Source organism: Epinephelus lanceolatus, chromosome 14, assembly GCF_041903045.1.
Source record: "Epinephelus lanceolatus isolate andai-2023 chromosome 14, ASM4190304v1, whole genome shotgun sequence".
NCBI lineage: Eukaryota > Metazoa > Chordata > Actinopteri > Perciformes > Serranidae > Epinephelus > Epinephelus lanceolatus.
The window spans coordinates 8,166,188-8,184,378 of NC_135747.1; the positions used below are offsets into that span (position 1 = coordinate 8,166,188).

The window sequence follows — 18,191 nt, forward strand, 5'->3', positions numbered from 1 at the left end:
TTTGCATTAGCTTGCCAGCTACAAAGTAGCAAGCCACACAATCCTCCACTAATTGCTCGGAACATCTTATTATCACATAAGCATTAGAAAATTTGGAAATGTGACGGGGATAATGGAAAATGCTGCATGGGGAAAATACACAATAGCGTAGATAGATAAATAAATGTGAGTCAGTATTTAAAAAAAGTGGAAAACAGAGGGGTAAAATAAAATGAGAAGGTGGGAGATAAAACAGAGAGTGAAGTTTTAATTTATTTTATCAAGTGACTGAAGGTAATGGGGTAAAAAAAAAGCTTTTTGCTTGGTATTTGCTAAGTGATTGGATATTTAAATGTAAAGCTTTCTATTTCTTACACTCTATTCTAATTATTTAACAACATTATTTACTGATGCATTCAGATATATGATTTGTCAGTTTCAGGGCACATACATAATTAATACTACAAAATAAACAGTAAACATGTGTGTTTAATCACAACACAGTGAGTGAATAAATGTGTAGCCACACATTAATACAAACCACCTCTGTGCTGATGAAGGAAATGACAATAAAAGAGAAACTATGACACGCAGAACACTGAGATGAGTGAATAATTTAGCAGCCGTCTTATTGATCTGGTTAGAGTTTCTCCTCAAACACTGGATGAAGTTGTGCTGAAAGTCTGTCCTGTGGATAATAAGCAACCTGTGATGAAGGCAAACATTATCAAAGCCTGTGACAGTGAGTACAAATATCCCTTGAACCCACACACGATCAGAGGAGAGTAGACAGAAGCACCGTGGATGATTTACACCCACACAGGGTATAAAGGAGCTTTTTGTAGATTGGAATTTTGGCATATCAATTGCATCATAATGAGTTTTTGAGTTGCCAGATGGGTGGGTTTAACTCACAGGCCAACTCAGACAGTGCCAGGTAGACCAATCACAGAAAAACATCCTTAATTTCAAATAGTCAAACACTGTCTGATAATTCTTTAGAATTTCTGCCATAAATGGTGCTGTCCTTCATGGCAAATACCCGTGAAGAATAAATTAAACCATGAAGAATGATTGCAACAAAAGGTCAATTAAGGTTTCTTCCTGCTATTAACAACTGCATTGGATTCATTACATCTTATCCACAAAAGCCTCTCAGACTGGGAAAATCTAAAGTCATTTATGAGTCTGTCAGGCACAAATAGAGTGATTTCCTCCCCCAAGGCAAACAGAGAAAGAAGAGACTGTTAGTAATGTTGGGCTGAAATCCACGAAGAGTGTGAACGAATTAATTTGTAGGCTAACGGAAGATCCTTAGTCATTAAAGCACTTGAAGAACTCGAGTAAGTCACAGAGGAATATTATTCATAATGGAAGTAATCTAATTATGTTAGAGGAGATTTTCTCATGAAGACATGGGTGCCTGTTGATAGATAATCCTGCTCTGGAGATGCTCTGATTTAAAAAATCAAATTGATAAATTGTTCTCAACAGCATTAACTACAACAGTTTCAACCTAGTTGCCAGAAGAAAATGTCGGCAACATACCTTTCTACAAACCATGAACATTTTATAAGTATTATATCAACATTTCTAAAGGGATGTAGTATATGAGCTGATTTTCTCATCAGTAGGTGGTGGGGATGATGGATGAGGTGTCACCTAAACAAGATGCCTGCCAAGCTACAAACATTGTTTAAGACCAACAAACAACAAAACAGGTTGTGAATTAGCAAGTCATTGCTTTATTTCCAGCAGCTTTTTAGGCTCCAAATGTGGGTGTTTTGTAGCGACCTGTCACTGTTATTCCAGCAGCTTCTTTGGCACAAACTTGGGTGTTTTGTAGCAACCCATTACTGTTTTTCCAGCGTCATTTTAGGCACCAATCACCAATTTCAGGCACTAGTCACTGTTTTCCAGTGTAGCTGCTGCTGATTTCCCCCACATAACCAGGTATTTTAAACTAAAACATGATCTTTCCTAACCACAACCAGTTTTTATTGAGCTGAAACCTAACCACACATTAATTACAGTGTTGTTGAAACATAAGGTTACAACATGTCTACTACATAATAACTAGCAAATGTAAAATATCTGTTGTTTGCAGAAACATACAATGCCAACATTTTTTTTCTGGAAACTGGGTTTCTATTGGTAACAACTGAGGTGACACATTATCCAAACCTAATTAAATTCAAAGATCAGGTTGAAACTGAAGCAATATGGGAAAAAAACATTGCACTATATTGTCCATCGCCATATTTTAAATATATACCTAAATATCCATTTAAATGTATTTTGTTTTTGTTTGACTTTCAGACTATGCAGGTCAGACAATACTTTCATATCATTAAAGGGGTTAGGGAGGGTGGGATATTATGTCCAGTCATATTTTTAGTTGTTTGGGCAGCTAAATGCTTGTAAAACATCTGGTGGTGGTGGTTTCATAATCTCATAATGAATCTTTTTATGCATGCCAATGATGTGATCATATTTTCTGCCTGCAGAGCTGGTCTACAACATCTGTTGTGTATAAGCTCTCATTATGGTGCTGGCTCAGATATAGGATTTAATGCTGAACTAAGTAATGTAATGATAATTAGATGTAAAGAGCACAGAAGATCTGTGTGTCCAGAGTTCTACTGGAGTACTCTTAAACTGAGCAGTGAGGTCAAATATCCTGGTCTTAGATGACAAGAGTACTTATCAACAATGTCATAAATGATATGGTAATGGTATCACACTTGAACTTTGTACTTGTACTCTCACCTGTGCTGAACTTGTGTGAAGGTCTATCTGTTTGCTGTCTACTGCTGTATACTGCTCACCTATGGTGTGATCAATTTGCAGGGACTTACAGTCCACAATGATGCCATGAGGATATTGTATGTGCCAAGATTTTATAGTGCTGCCAGTAATAAATTCTTCAGCATAAATGTACCCACATGTCAGGCAGCGATAAGTAATCTCGTGTAAAGATGAATGTGTACAGTAACCAATGGACTGGCTAATCCTGTGATGAAGGTATACATTATAGCTGCATTGACTCTCATGTAAAGATGTGTTTAGCCGCAACTCGTTTTCTTAACAAAGGCGTCAAATACCAATGCTTTGTCACATGCCCTCAGCATCTCATACCGACAAATATTGTCAAATGTTTGCTGTTAGGTTTGGGTAACAAATCTAGTTGGATAGGTTTAGAAAAAAGATAATGTTTTGGGTTAAAATACATACGTTTGTTTCAGGGTTACAATCAGAGGTAACGTGACATAAATAGGTAAGGTGAGTCGTATATAATTATGTGACGCCCCCATTTGCAAGTTCAGTGATGTTACATTAAGGGACTGTGTCTGTCAAGCCGAAAATGCCCAGGCGCTTGTTGGATACGTCCAGCTGGAGTGTTTAAAAGTGCCTTGAGGGCAAAGTATTTTTTTGAGCTGAGACGTTTTGGTTGCATCTGGTTGCTATGATACGGAATATCCATGGAAGTATCTTGCTGTGGATGAGGGGAAGAGAGGACTGAACCCCTTGTCTGTGTGGGTTCATATGAGGAAACATGTATTAATATATATACAATGTATTATGAGATTTCTCCTCCATTTTTGTTGTTGTTCAGCAGTTGTACACTTAACGGTTGATCTTGGCGATTGCAATGTCCCTCCTCCACTGTAATTTAAACGACTGAAGTGACAGTGACAAGCGAAATATTTTTACCCAAAGTTGAACACCTATGCTCATTACCTCATCATGCTTCTGGCTTTTGTAGCATAGTGTAAATACGTGTTGCAACCACTGCAAAGCATTAAAAAAATATGCTGGCCCCCATGAAAAACATTTTGGTGGACATGGCCCCTTAAATAACATGACTTCTGGTTTCACACATGACACAAATAGCGGTCTACTGGGTGGAAGTCCTGTGTTTGTTTGTACCATTCACCTCCTTTCCCCTCCCAGCCTATGATGACTTTCTCACTCCTTATACTACATGAGCTGCTTTCAGTGTCAAATACTGCTGCAGATGGGTTTACATTTGAGTTAGTTGAAAGCCTTGTGCATCCCATAAAGGCACTTAAGGGTGCCTTTGGCGTTGATATCGCACATGTATTTGACGATCTTGGAATGAGAATGTGCTGGAATGCAAAGCACTTTTTTCGACTAGGTGCAATTCCATGTGAAGTCAATGGAATGTGATAGTGCACATGCAGTAATTATCAACTAGTTTAAAATGCATCAATTTTAAGAACTGAATTTACCAGTGACTTCTGAGATCAGTCTGAGGATGAGCTGTCAAGTTGTTTTCAGTCACAATGCAAGGCAAACATTTGCTGTGAGACAATTACTTACAAGTACAATAAAGATTTAGGTTGGCACTATTAGGTGCACGTTTATCGAACTCAGGTGAAGATGTGTCATGCAATTCAACTTGAGAAAAGGGTGCTTATCGAATCAAGCGTTACTTCATAAATGTCTTGCACAGACTGCACAAACAGTCTAGCGGCCACATTTTTGCAAATAATATTAGGTGAAAATTCATTCCACATTTTTACTCTGGTCATGTGAGATTAATCAGACTGTTAGTAACAATGCACTAAACAACAACAATAATATTATTTCTGAGTCAAGAAGCTGCAACAAATCCAAGACATCAGGAAAGTAGTCTCGAGCCTCGACTCAAAACCAGCAGAGATTACTTCAGCTCTGAATAACACTTCACTGAACGTGATTACTTTCTATGAATTCAATTAAAAGAGTGCAGCACCATGTGTACTCATAACACCACATCCCCATTCACCACACGCTACACAAGCCTGCATCAATCACAGTGATGTTTGAGAGGATTCCAGACTGAAGCAGATGTTGGTTTTTTACCCTGATTAAATGAAGGTGCCATAACAGTACTTGAGCAGAGCAGAGAAACAAAGAGCAGGCTGAAAACAATGTCTCAGTTTCCTCTTTCTTTTCATCAATCCACGACATGGCAACAGTAGCTGATTTTATGGAAGAGTCTGCTTCTCTCCCTTCATCATCCCAACACAGACCCTCTGCTTTTTTTCTTTTTTACGGCACAGAAACAATAGGTGTGAGAATGCAGCTCCTAGGGATGATAAAATGTTTTTTGGCCTTCAGAACAAAAGGAGTGTTTGTTAACAATTAAAGTATTTTTGCTCTATTTTTAACAGCACTAATTAGTCTGTCCTTTCATTCAACTGGCATGACACTCAAATAATGTATTACATTTTTTGAAAACTTTTTTTAAACAGAATTATAATAATCTTATTTTAAGATTTCGTTTTTAAGACACTTTCATTTACACTTACCTACACATACAGTTTAAACCTCTGTTGGCCAGAATACAAATCTAATTTTTTCAAAAGTATTTTAGGCTACAGTATTTGCAAATCAGGGTCTACATCGATGCAGCTTAGAAGGAAGTGGTGATACACATGAAGGTGCTTGATGATTGACAAAAACCTCTGCACTTTAGCAGTTTAGTTTGTTTGAAAAGCCAACAACTATTTTAGCTCAAAAACATATTGAATGAATGAAAAGTACATAAGAATTACAAGTTGGTCACACATTTTTCAAAATCTCCAACTTACTTGCGTGCAGATCATTTAGTGGTTGAACTGATTGGGGATCAGATGAAGTAAGAGATTTCCACACCAATATTTATTTTGACCATATGATGCCCAACAGGCTCAGTAAGTCACAGACAAAAGGACAGAGAGGAGATGAGAGAAGGTGTGTTTGTGTTTGTTTGTGTGTTTTGTTATATTTTAGCTCCATAACTGCTGACATTAAAGATGTAGTTTGCTTTTGGCATGAAAAGTCCTATCTCAGAAAAATAACAATAATAATAAACGTATTTATATGGCGCAATTCATGCATAAAATGCAACATGGAGTGCTTAACATAAAAGCAGACAATTATAACATTTATGATAAAACAATAAAAACTGGGAAAATAAAATAAATAATAATCACAATAAAACAACAGCAATAAAAGACAACATAAAACAACCACCAGGTGAAAACACTTAAGAAAAGAGAAAGCAACACATAAGATGTGTCTTAAGATTTCATTTGGACGCATCAACAGATTTAGAGCCCTGGAGACCTTCAGGCCATCTGTTCCAGAGTTTTGGGATCGTATTTAACAAAGGCTGCCCCTCTGTGCCTTTTAGTTCTGACCTCAGAAATAATCAAGCGGTTTGAGTCAGAGGATCTAAGGGACCTAGCAGACAGTGTTGCTGTCAATATTCAATTTCACTCAATGAATTCACATCATTCTCATTTATCATCACAAATTAAAATCCTAAAGGTACAAGGACTACCACAAGTACTCATTATACCCTGGTAAGGTTTGTATAAAGACAAGTGAATACAGCATTGGAGGCAGGGCCCCATTCATTCCTAGGTAAATTGCTCAGTGGTGCATTAAGCAAAAAAAAGTTTGACATCTATTGTTGCACTGTAGGGCCCATAGAGCTAACACACTAGAGACTTCCAAAGGTAGATTGGCTAACTTCTGGTTTAGCGCTCCTCTAATTTCAGTGGGGACAAAATGATTTCATCATGCAGCTTTTCTAGACCAATGGCTTATCAGACCAAATCAATCAAATCCTTAGTTAATGAAATGAGTCATTTCGTGGGAGCTGTGATGCTCAAAAGCAGTTATCCACTGATTTACAGACGTATCTTTTACAACTTAAGTCTATGGGGAAAAATCTTTTAGAGGACAATGGCATCACAGGACAAAGCAAGCAACTGCATGCAAAGCATCTATTGTTGCTAATAATGGTGGCAAAACACTTGGTGCTAGCTTGCTAGCTAGCTTGCAGCCTGTATCCCCCAAAAGGGTGATCCATTTAATCAGCAGACGTGGAATCCTGCTTGAACAGCGCTAATATTTTTGTTAAAAATTTCAGCCTGGCTGTCACTGAGTAAAGGACCAACCTTCGTGCATCTTAATATTTGGAATATGTGTACTTGAACTGCCATCATGAACTTTCACATTTTCTCACATACTGTAGCCTACACAAGATAACTACTGACTCTATCGTGACATATGAATAAAGCTCATCTTGGTTTACTGTCATCTGCTGTCATGTTCTGTGTGTCTTTATGAGGAAGCAAAAACTAACATAAGTATGAGTCAGATCCAGCTCTGCATTGATGGTGAAGGAGTGGAATCCTCTAAACAACCGTTCTTGTGCCCCACGAGCCAATCACAACAGTGTACAACAGGAACGCCCCACTGCGGCAGCAATCAGACCCGTCTCGTTTTTTTGGTCCTGTCAAAGGTAGAAGTACTCCAAGCAAGCAGCTGTGAGCTGTTAATTTCATCCAGTCACATCCGCTTCACAGCTTCAGTTTTATGACTGTTTGGTTAGAAAATCATTTAGGACTGAATGTGGTAGGCTAATTAGTGTTCAGTCTCTGATGAGAGTGATGTGATGCTGTTGGACAATATAACAAACCTGCTGTGACTGCAGCACAACCAATCTCATGACCAATCAAGAGTGAAGAGTGTAATTCTAGACATGTCTGTGTTGCAAATGTAAAAGGCTTTCAGTAATGAGGCAAATCAGCAGTAATAATCAACTTGTTCCAGCCTTGTGTTTGTCAGTGTCACACAACCTGTTGTGTAGCAGCTGTATCTCTACTGCAAACACTGTAATCATGGCAAAAGCCCATTACAACTGTGATTTGTTCACAGAATTAGAATGATTTGGGAGGCCATCAAATCAATGTCTACATGAGTTTCCAAAACATACTGCATTGTACCTACAGGATATGAAGATAGAAATCACAGGAAAAAGTCTGATCCACATAAAACCAGCACTCAGAATTAGATTGAGTAATTTTTCATGAAATGACCTCAAATCAAGACTGTGTTAACATCTCTGATAAACTCAACTTTGTTCATGTAGGATATTCTCATGCACTGTTTGTACATTTTCCTACAAAAGGTCATGTACCAAAATTCGTAAATTGCCCACTAAATAATGAGCGAGTAATTTGTACATAACTCATGTCTCCAAGAAGGCTGCAATCACGTGACCAGTGCACTAAGAAAGAAAGAAAGAAGGAAAGAAGGAAGCAGTCCCTGTAAGGAGGCAGGTAGGGGTGCTGGGTGGGTCACAAAACACAGAACTTTCCCCAAGAGACCAGGGGCCAAGTTAAGTTAGAGTCATTTTAAGATATGGTTTCACCATGTTTCTTTTCCAAAACCTAACCTCCATAACTTTACATTAAGCACATAACTTTATGTTAAGTATGTAACATTATTTGGGTGGCACTAATTTGTAGAATGTCATACAAACTGTCATATCATACAAAAGCAAAACCAAAACAATGAGCTAAAAGACTCTCAAAGGTTCTGCAGCACTGAGGAGACCTGCAAAGTGGGTTTGTCACCATGAGCAGTCCCTTGTAAAATCTTGTTATCTCATGTTATTTTATCTTATCTCATCTTATCTTTGTGTGAAGTCACTAAAGATTTTTTTTCTGTTGTATGCATAATATCAAACTTGCTGATATAAAATGAGAATACTGTAAATGTATGCATAATTGTGGGGTAGCATCACCTCAGTGCATCATGTAGACATTGCTGAAACACAAGAGCCATTACAACAGATGGGGAAATGGTCCTTTAGCAATGTTGACATGTTATTATGATTCATCAGCCATCCTACAGGGCACATCCTCTGCTCTCATCCTCTGCTTTTTAATTGCTTTTACCGGTGAAGGTGATAAAACATGCCAGTTTGTTTTGATTGAGGCAAAGCTCCTTGAAGCACTGCGTCCCCCAGGACATTAAAAAGCCCCTTCAACCCCACCTGCTCGCTTTTGTGCCTGCAGCCTCACCATCAGCAGCATCCAGCATAACAAAGGCCCCTCATTAGGTAAGAAAGCACTTTTTCAACTTCAGGATCGCTGTGATAAGATTCTTGAAGAGAGGAAGCTGAGCAGTGTTCAGATCTGGTCTGAAACTAAACACTTGAAACTTTGCCTTTAATCATTTTTTATTTTCTCACTCAGTTTTTCTCTCTGTCAACAACCAACCAACTCTGTCAACAACCAAAATAAAGTGCAACAGATTAATGCAGTTACAACTGGTTGGCCCATGAAAGAAAGTCATTGTTTGGTTTTCCAACAGACAATGAGTCTCATTATTGAATTTACTCCTTTTAATCAAGTAGCAACCTCGGGCTGAAAACTGAAGCTAACACTCAAAGTGTCAAAAACCAAGCTAGCAGCTAGTGTTAAGTTTACATCCACCCTATCAACCAGATATGGTCCCAGAATTCAGGCTTCATAACGGGAGTCTACAAACAAATGGGTGATGTTACGGTGGCCATGTCAAATATTTTTGTACAGTCTATGCTTTTAGTGTGGCATACAACAATGTAATTTCTTCTGCTGAAGAGGATTATGTTTGGGGTTTTTTTTACATTTTAATTAAGTTTGATCAGAAAAACATGGGTTTATTTGTCTGTGTTATGGTTAATACACAGTAGAGACACAGCTGTACATTATCATCATATCAATGGGCATACATTTTACTGATGTAAGAAGTAATTCTTGATTTATCACTGATCTGAAATTAACTGATATGAACTTGTGGCCTGAGTTTTGAATCTGAGTCTTCTCTCTATCTGCTGCCTTAAAGCCAAAATGATGTTATGAATGTGTCGTAAAATGCTTCGATGTATCATGAAATATTAATCACTGTGCTTACAAGAAAATATGAGCCTGATAAGTCTTCCACAGTGTGAATTACGTGCCACAAGTGAGTGCAGGCACACCAGTAAGTCACCCATCTAATCTCTCCTCAAGGTTTTAGTGCTACCTGCTGTGTGCTGTGTTGAGGCTGGGGATATTACTACAGTCTCTTCTCCAAATGTCTGAGGAGGTTTATCTCATCAGCTGCAGCTTCATGAGTAAAACATGTCCGAATATGGACTATAAACATTTGACATTGGACACTGTTTAGACAGGGGAGCAATGGCTGAAGATATGCAGTCTCTTCCATTACCTGAAGACCAAACTCTGTTTAATAATTGCCCTGGGAGTGAGACACTGCTGTTGCCACCATTATTTGCATTTCTTTTATGTCACTTAGCTGAAGCCGTGCCTGCACAGGTAGTTGGCAACACTGAATAACCAGGATAAGGTACATGCAACAATATCCCGTTTTCTTTTTGACTACTCCAGCTGGCATATTCAGGTTTCTTATAAATAGAATAAGGTCCAACCTGGGTTTCTGAAAACAGGATATTGCGTTTATATGCTCAAACACATAAACAGAATACTCCATAAACCCAATCATAAACAGGTTATTCATGTCTAAATAAACACACTCATTGATGACATTGGTGATGTCAACGGTGGTGCCCTGGAACGTGCTCCAAACTCTGACCAGCTACATCTCTCACTTCACTGGGGGCATGTATCATAGTTTGTTTGTATATGACCTCAACAACATAACCATATGATCACTGATCCCGAACACAGGCAGCCACCTCTGCACTGCGTATAGCGGTCATCCGGTGCAGGAACAAGACAGCACCCCACATTTCCATTGTCACACCAGTCCTTATTCACAGCAAAGCACACGCCTCCTTCCCTTCTCTCACTAGAGTCCTCCGCTCTGTCAGATCAGCATATAGAAAAGAGTCACCTGGTTGAATGCCAGGCCTTAGTCAAGTTTCAGTAAGACAAGGAACATTACAGTTCTATCTCACACAGGCCCCAACTTCTACTGGATTCTATCGGTAAAACTCTCCTCCAATCACATTCGCCTACTGAAATCTGCATAAAAATGCTGGCCAATGAAGAGGTGCCACCTGAATATGTGCAATAGCCCACAGTATGTATAAGAGCCGTATGACGGCTTAAGCATCCTTTAACTCTTAAAGGGCCAGTGTGTAATATTAGGCATGGTTTATTGTCAATCTGAATCTGAATCTGAATATTCTACCCATTAATATGTTTATACAAGTGTATAATCGCTATAAAATAAAATTCATTTGGTTTTCGTAGCCTTATAATTATGCTTTTATATATATATATAGCAAGGGCCTTGCTTTAGAGAGGTCGCCATCTTGCGCCGCCATGTATGTAAAGCAGCCCGAGCGGACAATCCAGCCAGCCAGAGAAGTGTTTTGCGTGTATAAATGAACCAACGAAGACAGCGGAAGGAAGAAAGAAGGAGGAGGAAACAGCAGAGAGTGTTAGTAGTTTGTCGATAGAGAGTAGTGAAAAGTTTTTTTAGTTATAAAGTTTGCGAATGGACCACACTTACCACGCAACAGGAGAGAATGAACCCGAACCGTCATCTGCGAGGAAAAGAAGACGCAACTTCACTCCTTGTGATGCACTCTCTGCGGCGCTTTTCCTCCTGATGATATATCTCCCCAGCGATGGTAGCACCGAATCCCATTCTGTGCATTCAGCCTCTCTTCTCGCCCGCTCAGCATCAAACACATGGAGTTCCTCATCTGTATACTCCGGCTCAAACAGGTATGGCTCTGGGTCTGTGTCCGCTACAAGAAACTCTTCAAAATCGCGTTCAAAGTCGTCCATTGCAGCTACTATAGTCCGGAGCTATTGCTAGGCTAAATAAACAGCTGAGCTCTGTTTACCGGCTACGCTGTCAGTCAGTGTAGCCGGTAAACAGAGAGGGGAGGGGGTCCCCACTCGGTATGGAAAACGAGTATGTGTGTAAAGTTATGAAGTGTGTCTGTTACGCTAGAAGAGTCAGAGTTTGGGACGGAGTCTTTTACCCCCTGGAGTGTTACCGGAGTTTCTGGAGTGCTCAAATAAACTGGCCTTTTTCCTGAATGCTCCTCTGGTCTCCTGCTCGTGAGGGATTCATTACAATATCGTAACATGGCTTAGATTTCTAAATAAACATTCACCTCGTCGCTAGATAGACCTACTCTTGAAAAACTCGTGCGCAAGGCTTTTTGTCCCTACGAGGCCACCGTCATTTACCCGACAGGAGGGGTGAGCGAGTGAGCCCTGCAATCTAGAATTTGACCACTGATGTCACTGTTTTCAACCCATTTTACACACTGGCCCTTTAAGTGGTCAGCAATTTGCCCACTGTTTGCTATGGTTTACCTTGGCACCATTAGAACATTAGAACACCTTTACGTTATATAGTATAACATTTAGCACAAATTTTGTACAAATTTAGCAGAGCTGGCAGAGAGGCAACTGGAAACATCCATGCATACATCAGGAGGTTATATAAACAAAAATGATAACATATGAAAGTTGTATCAACAGCTTGTTCCACTGGCCTAAATTGGCACAAAAAAAATCAATGAATACTGTTTTAAGGATATAGTCTGCAAGAGCAAGGTTTTGTTCCTTCCTTCCTTGTTACAAAAATTACAGCATGTGTCAATTTTTTCATTTTGCTAAACTATTGCTAACTTTTTAAAATGTCAGAAAAAGCCAACAACCATTGTGACAAGTGGAACTAAAAGTACCTGAATAAGATTTGAACCTGATCATCTCATATCACCCAAACATCAGTCAATCCAAGGAGTCATGCTACAGCACATTGGTGTGTGTGGTACTGTACGGTATGGTGTTGTAAAGCAGATAAGTAAACACACCCACGCAGTATAACCTGTGATTTCCCCTCAGAGCGCTGACACACCAGGAAGCTACGCTGTCGCCCTCTCAGCTGTCTGCAGGATTGTCTCCCAGGCGGCTTGGTGAGTGCAGGCTGTCACTCGCAGGAAGGCTTGCCTTTAGCTATGTGAGCTGCTAAGGGGCCACTGGGCTCTGGAGCTTATTACTTAACTATGCTGCTGTCACTCAGTGCAGAGGAGATGCCGGGAGACGAGGGAAGGTTAGAGAGGAGGAATGGTGAGGCACATTCATTGACCTGCCCAAAGAGGCTCAACAAATCCTCCCCGAGGTTTATTTCATATTTGATAGTAAAAGGGTTTGAAAGAGGCCACCCAAGCAGCATAAACAAGCCGAAGGGGAGTCAGGATCTGTAGTCAAACACAATAAATAAACCCCATCGATCCAAAGGAGGTTTGTGGGTGGCAATTGGGCTGTCGCTGCAGTTCATGAGCTATGGCCCCACTCTGGCAGGCCGGCAGATAGTGGTTGTTGGGAACAGGTAAGACAATGCAAGGCCAAGAAAGTTATGAATCCTCTTGAAGGAATAATCCCTCCTGAGATTCTCATGCACCATCAGATGGCTTCAATTTATTATGTTTGACAGTTATTATCAATGTTGCTGTTGCAATTAACCACCCTGCCTGGTGAGTGTTTTCTGAGCGTTCCAGAATTCTTTGAGACATCCCGAATATAACTTATTTACTTTAGTATCAGTGCTTTTTTTAAAATGATGTTTTTCCAGTACATGATAAGCTATGTTTGCATTTGACTAGCATTACAAGGGAACATTGTAATTCAGGAATTCCCCTTTAGTCTATCTTTCATGATGCATTCCCATACGGTGATCAAAGTTGGAGTTTCAGTGAAAATTACTGACTAAATCCCAAGATTTTCTCTGGAGAACAATATAACATTGTAGATTTCTGAATATTTTGAAGCCTTCTAGATTTGCTGTTATATAATTTCTGCTGCAACCTCCATAATTCTCACTCAGTTGGGGAAGAAAGAAAGAAACTTGCAGACGCCAGACTTTCAAGTCTCATGTATTAAAGGGAAATTTCGGTTTATTTCAACCTGTCTCCTATCGTCCTAAATTTGTTTCAAGTGACTAGTGACATAAAAATAATAGTTAGCATGTTAGCCATTAGCCTAGATACAGCCGGGGCACATAGTAGCATCACACCTGTTAAAACGTAAGTGAACGGGCATACCTTCAAGTGCAAAGTTAGTCCACTAAACAAGCTTTTTTTCCACAAAGACCTCCTCATATCATTAGGATAAATGTCAGAGAACATATAGAAAACGACATGTAAACGTGTTGTCTTACCTTACCGGTGTGCTACCATGTTTGTTTACCATTTAGCTCTGCTTTCCAAAGTGCGGCTGAAATATCGCGAGAACAAGCAGCAACAGCTGGAAGGCAGAACCGGACAGTAGCCTGAAAAGTTCATTCATTTATTTTAAGAAAGATTTATAGAATAATGGCTGACTTTTTTTTATGAGATCGCTGCTTGTTCTCGCAATATTTCGGCCGCGCTTTGGAAAGCAGAGCTAGATAATAAACAAACATGGCACCACACCCATAAGGTAAGACAACACGTTTACATGTCGTTTTCTATATGTTCTCTGACATTTATCCTAAAGATATGAGGTGGTCTTTGTGGAAAAAAAAGCTTGTTTAGTGGACTAACTTTGCACTTGAAGGTTGCCCGTTCACTTACGTTTTAACAGGTCTGATGCTACTATGCGCCCCGGCTGTATCTAGGCTAATGGCTAACATGCTAACTATTATTTTTATGTCACTAGTCACTTGAAACAAATTTAGGACGATAGGAGACAGGTTGAAATAAACCGACATTTGCTGTTAAAGAAAGGGGAACTTTTTTTATCAGCTAAAGAGATATTTCCCCTACAAGTTAAACCAAAACAGAGCAGAGAGTGCATAGTACTGCACCTACATTCACCAGGAGGCCAAAAACACAACTCCTAAGAGAGACTTGCAGTGTGTGTGTGTGTGTGTGTGTGGGTGGGTGGGTGTGTGGGTGTACATTCACCTCAACCACCCATTGAATGTGGGGCATGCATGACAATAGTCCTGTATGGTGACCCCTAAACTCCATCTATGTATCTATATTATGGCTTTCATCATTTTCAAGCAACTTTCGATCATCAAGGGTATGGTTTTAAGATCTAAAAACGGCCACTGTTTCAAGTTCCTGATATTATCCTGGCCACTGTTGCCACTGTTGTGTATATTATGTTTATTTGGGGAAAAAAAGTCAAATATATGCACATATCACTAATGCTGGCTGTTTGCACACTATGAATTTTGGTTTTGTGCATTAGGATGGGAGGCTGTCTTGCACCCATATTCTATTCAAGTGCGCACACAGCTTGTGCCATGATACGATTTGAAAGGAGGATTTGCACTGTGCTTAAAAAATGTACTGTTTGTTTTGGTCATAACTCCCTCTGTGCTGTTAGCTCGTTGCATTAATGCATACATTTGTTGTGAATATGGTGGAGGGAGGGCCATTCATTGTCACTCCGGAAGGCTCAAGAAAAAATATTTATATCAGCAATAACAACGTTCGAAGGTAAAGTTCTGAGGCAAAATGTGATTCATGCTATTGGGCTATATAAATAAAATCTAACTAAACTGAATTAAATTATATGTCAATGTTGCCTTCATCTTGTGCAGATATTGCAAAAGATTGCGGCGTGATACGTTCTGGGTCAGTGGTGCTGTGAAATACGTTGATGTGGACTTATGAAAATCAGAAGGATAACTACTCTTATAAAATTTGCTCCCACTCTGTCTCAGAGTACTGAAACATGCAAAGGACTGAGGTAGAATAGACTTCAGGGGGTGTGACACGGATGTTCAGGGAACCTGGGGAAGACTCAGTGTAGCATGGACAGCGATGTAAAGCTGGTAGTTAGAGCTAACCAGCCATGAGCAGCTACTGTCAGACTCTGTAAGCTGGGAGTCTGGTGGAGCTTGGACAGTCATTAGAGGAGTTTTAGAGAGTCACTGTGTGGGTATCTGTATCGTGGGCCTATGTGTACTGCACAAGAATAAATGTCCTTCATGTACAATGTTGTTTATCCACTGGCTCTTATCAGGTTTGCTAATGCTATCACAGCTGGGAGCCATGTGTGAGAGGTAGACCATAAACAAATATATGTGCATATATACACACACACACACACACACACACATATATATATATATATATATATATATATAGATGGTTGAGAATCAGACTTGTTCATATATATAAACAAGTCTGATTCTCAACCGTCAATATTGAGAAACATAAACATGTTTTATAACAGAGAAAAACCGTCTGCAACACACCTCACCAGTTTCACCCTTCAGCTGTTTTTGAATGTCAAGAATCTTTTGAAGTAGTTTGAGATGTCAAATAATTTTAGCAAATCGTTCTGCGCTTCAACCTGTGATACCATGTGGGTGGACAAACAGATAATTATTAAATGTTTGAGCAGGACTGCACAAACAGATTTATTTACCAGCAGTCAGATGTAATTAGAAAGAACGAGTGAGTAAATTTCTCTTTTTGCTCGACCTCCTGACCCAAATAGCGTTTGTCAAACTACAGCTTAGCAACCATGAGTAGGCGTAGTAGGTCTGTCAAGCTTTGGATTTGAAGCACAGTTTTGTTGCACAGTTCTGTTTCTTTGTTTCCATGTCTTCTACACAGATTAGCAGTTGGGGAGGATGCTGATTTCTTGCATGGCACATGTACCTGTAGCTTTGGCACAATATCATGTTTTAAGCCATCAGCTGCATACTCAAAACCAAATTAAATCATTGTTGCTCTCAAACAAGTCAGCTCGACACAAAAGTTAGCTTAATTAGCTAATAAGCCACAACTGATAAAATCTGATCACAACAGTTGCCATTTCAGCAGGCAAAATTGACAGATGCCAACTAAAAATGTATACCATATAACTGAGGAATCATTGCTTCAAAAATGACTCTGAACTTTGAATGGTAAACCTGCCACTATCTTATAATGAAGAGAACTCTGTCTGTGTGTGTGTTTGTGTGTCTTTTCCTCATTTTTCTCCTCACTGACTAGGTCAATCCATGTGAAATTTGGCACAGTGGTAGAAGGTCATGGGAGGATGCGAATGAATACATCAATTGGCCAAAGGGGGGTGCTATAGCTACCGATTGAAATTGCAAACTTTGAATGGGCATATCTCATGCCCCGTATGTCATAGAGACGTGAAACTTTGCACAGAGATGCTTCTCCTCATGAGGAACAAATTTGCCTCAAGAACCCATAACTTCCAGTTATATAGATTTCCATTTTGAATTTTTTGAAAAACACTTAAAATCGATCTCTTCCTAGGAAGTCTGACCGATCTGCATGAAATTTGGTGAACATAATCTAGGGACCAATATCTAAAGTTCCCTCTTGGCAAAAGTTGGAAAACTTACTAAAACTGAGCTTCTATAAGGCAATGAATATTGCAGAGGGCGTGGCTCATCACATAAAGGTGTATAACATCTCAAGGGTTTCACCCATCACCACGCAACTTTGTAGGCATATGACCACACATAATCTGAGGGGACCCTTCCATTATTATCAAACAAAATGGGAGTGCTAGAGAGCTAATTTCTTATCTAAAAAACAAAACAATGGCTCGTGTTGGAGCATTGTGCCAACAAAATAAATTGCAACATTTCGTGCTTTCATAGAATACCTCTGTGGGATAGGAAGATGCCAGTAGCCAGTTGTGCTACCAATGGAACCTAACACTGTCCATACACTGCCCCTTGCAGACCATTTGACAAGGATGACGACTGCCAGCCAAAGAGGAAAACAGATCTACATTGAAACACTTACACTTGAAGAAAAAACCTGTTTTAAGAGTGCTGTAAACATAGTGGGAGTAATGTTCTTAGCTAAAGTTATTGTTTTGGCTTGGTCTTAGTGCAAATGAAAGCATGGCACAGTATCCGCAAAAACAAGCACTTTTAATGGATGTAAATAGACAGGGTGCACCCTGAGTGATTACATGTAGCCTGTTTCACTGCTGCCGGCTGCTCTCAATACTGGACCAATTAAAAAAATCGTGGTTCATACGAGTCACTTAGGGGGCATTCATGTCAGGGATCAGGGCTTTGATCTGAATATAATTAACCCCAAAGTCCAGTTTGTTTGATTGGTGTGAATACTGTGTACCATACCTGGGCGCGGTTTGCCAATTCCAATCAAAAAGGAGTTGTCGAGTATGGGTTATGTGTACTCCGGTATGGTACACATCAGGTGTGAACACCAACTGTACCAAAATACAGAAGTGGACTGATATTTAACATTATACAAGGAGTTTTAACCAGTTTTGAAATATGAAATAGTCTCAGTTTAACAGTGATGCCTCTATATCAGATAGCACTAGAGCCCAGATCCACATCTGGCTTTGCTGCCACCTTTTGACCTGCAGCTGGAACTCCAGCAGAAGGCAGAAAGCTCTGTGCCCAACAGCAGCGACTCCTCCTCCCGCTAGGAACAGAGCTCTGCCCGG

At 39.7% G+C, this 18,191-nt stretch overlaps 1 protein-coding gene across 2 annotated transcripts in view; it reads right to left on the minus strand.

The window, feature by feature from the left end:
* Nucleotides 1-18,191, minus strand: part of gpr39 (G protein-coupled receptor 39) — a 74,665-nt gene that overhangs the window by 43,520 nt on the left and 12,954 nt on the right. The gene's annotated exons all lie outside the window — the stretch shown is intronic.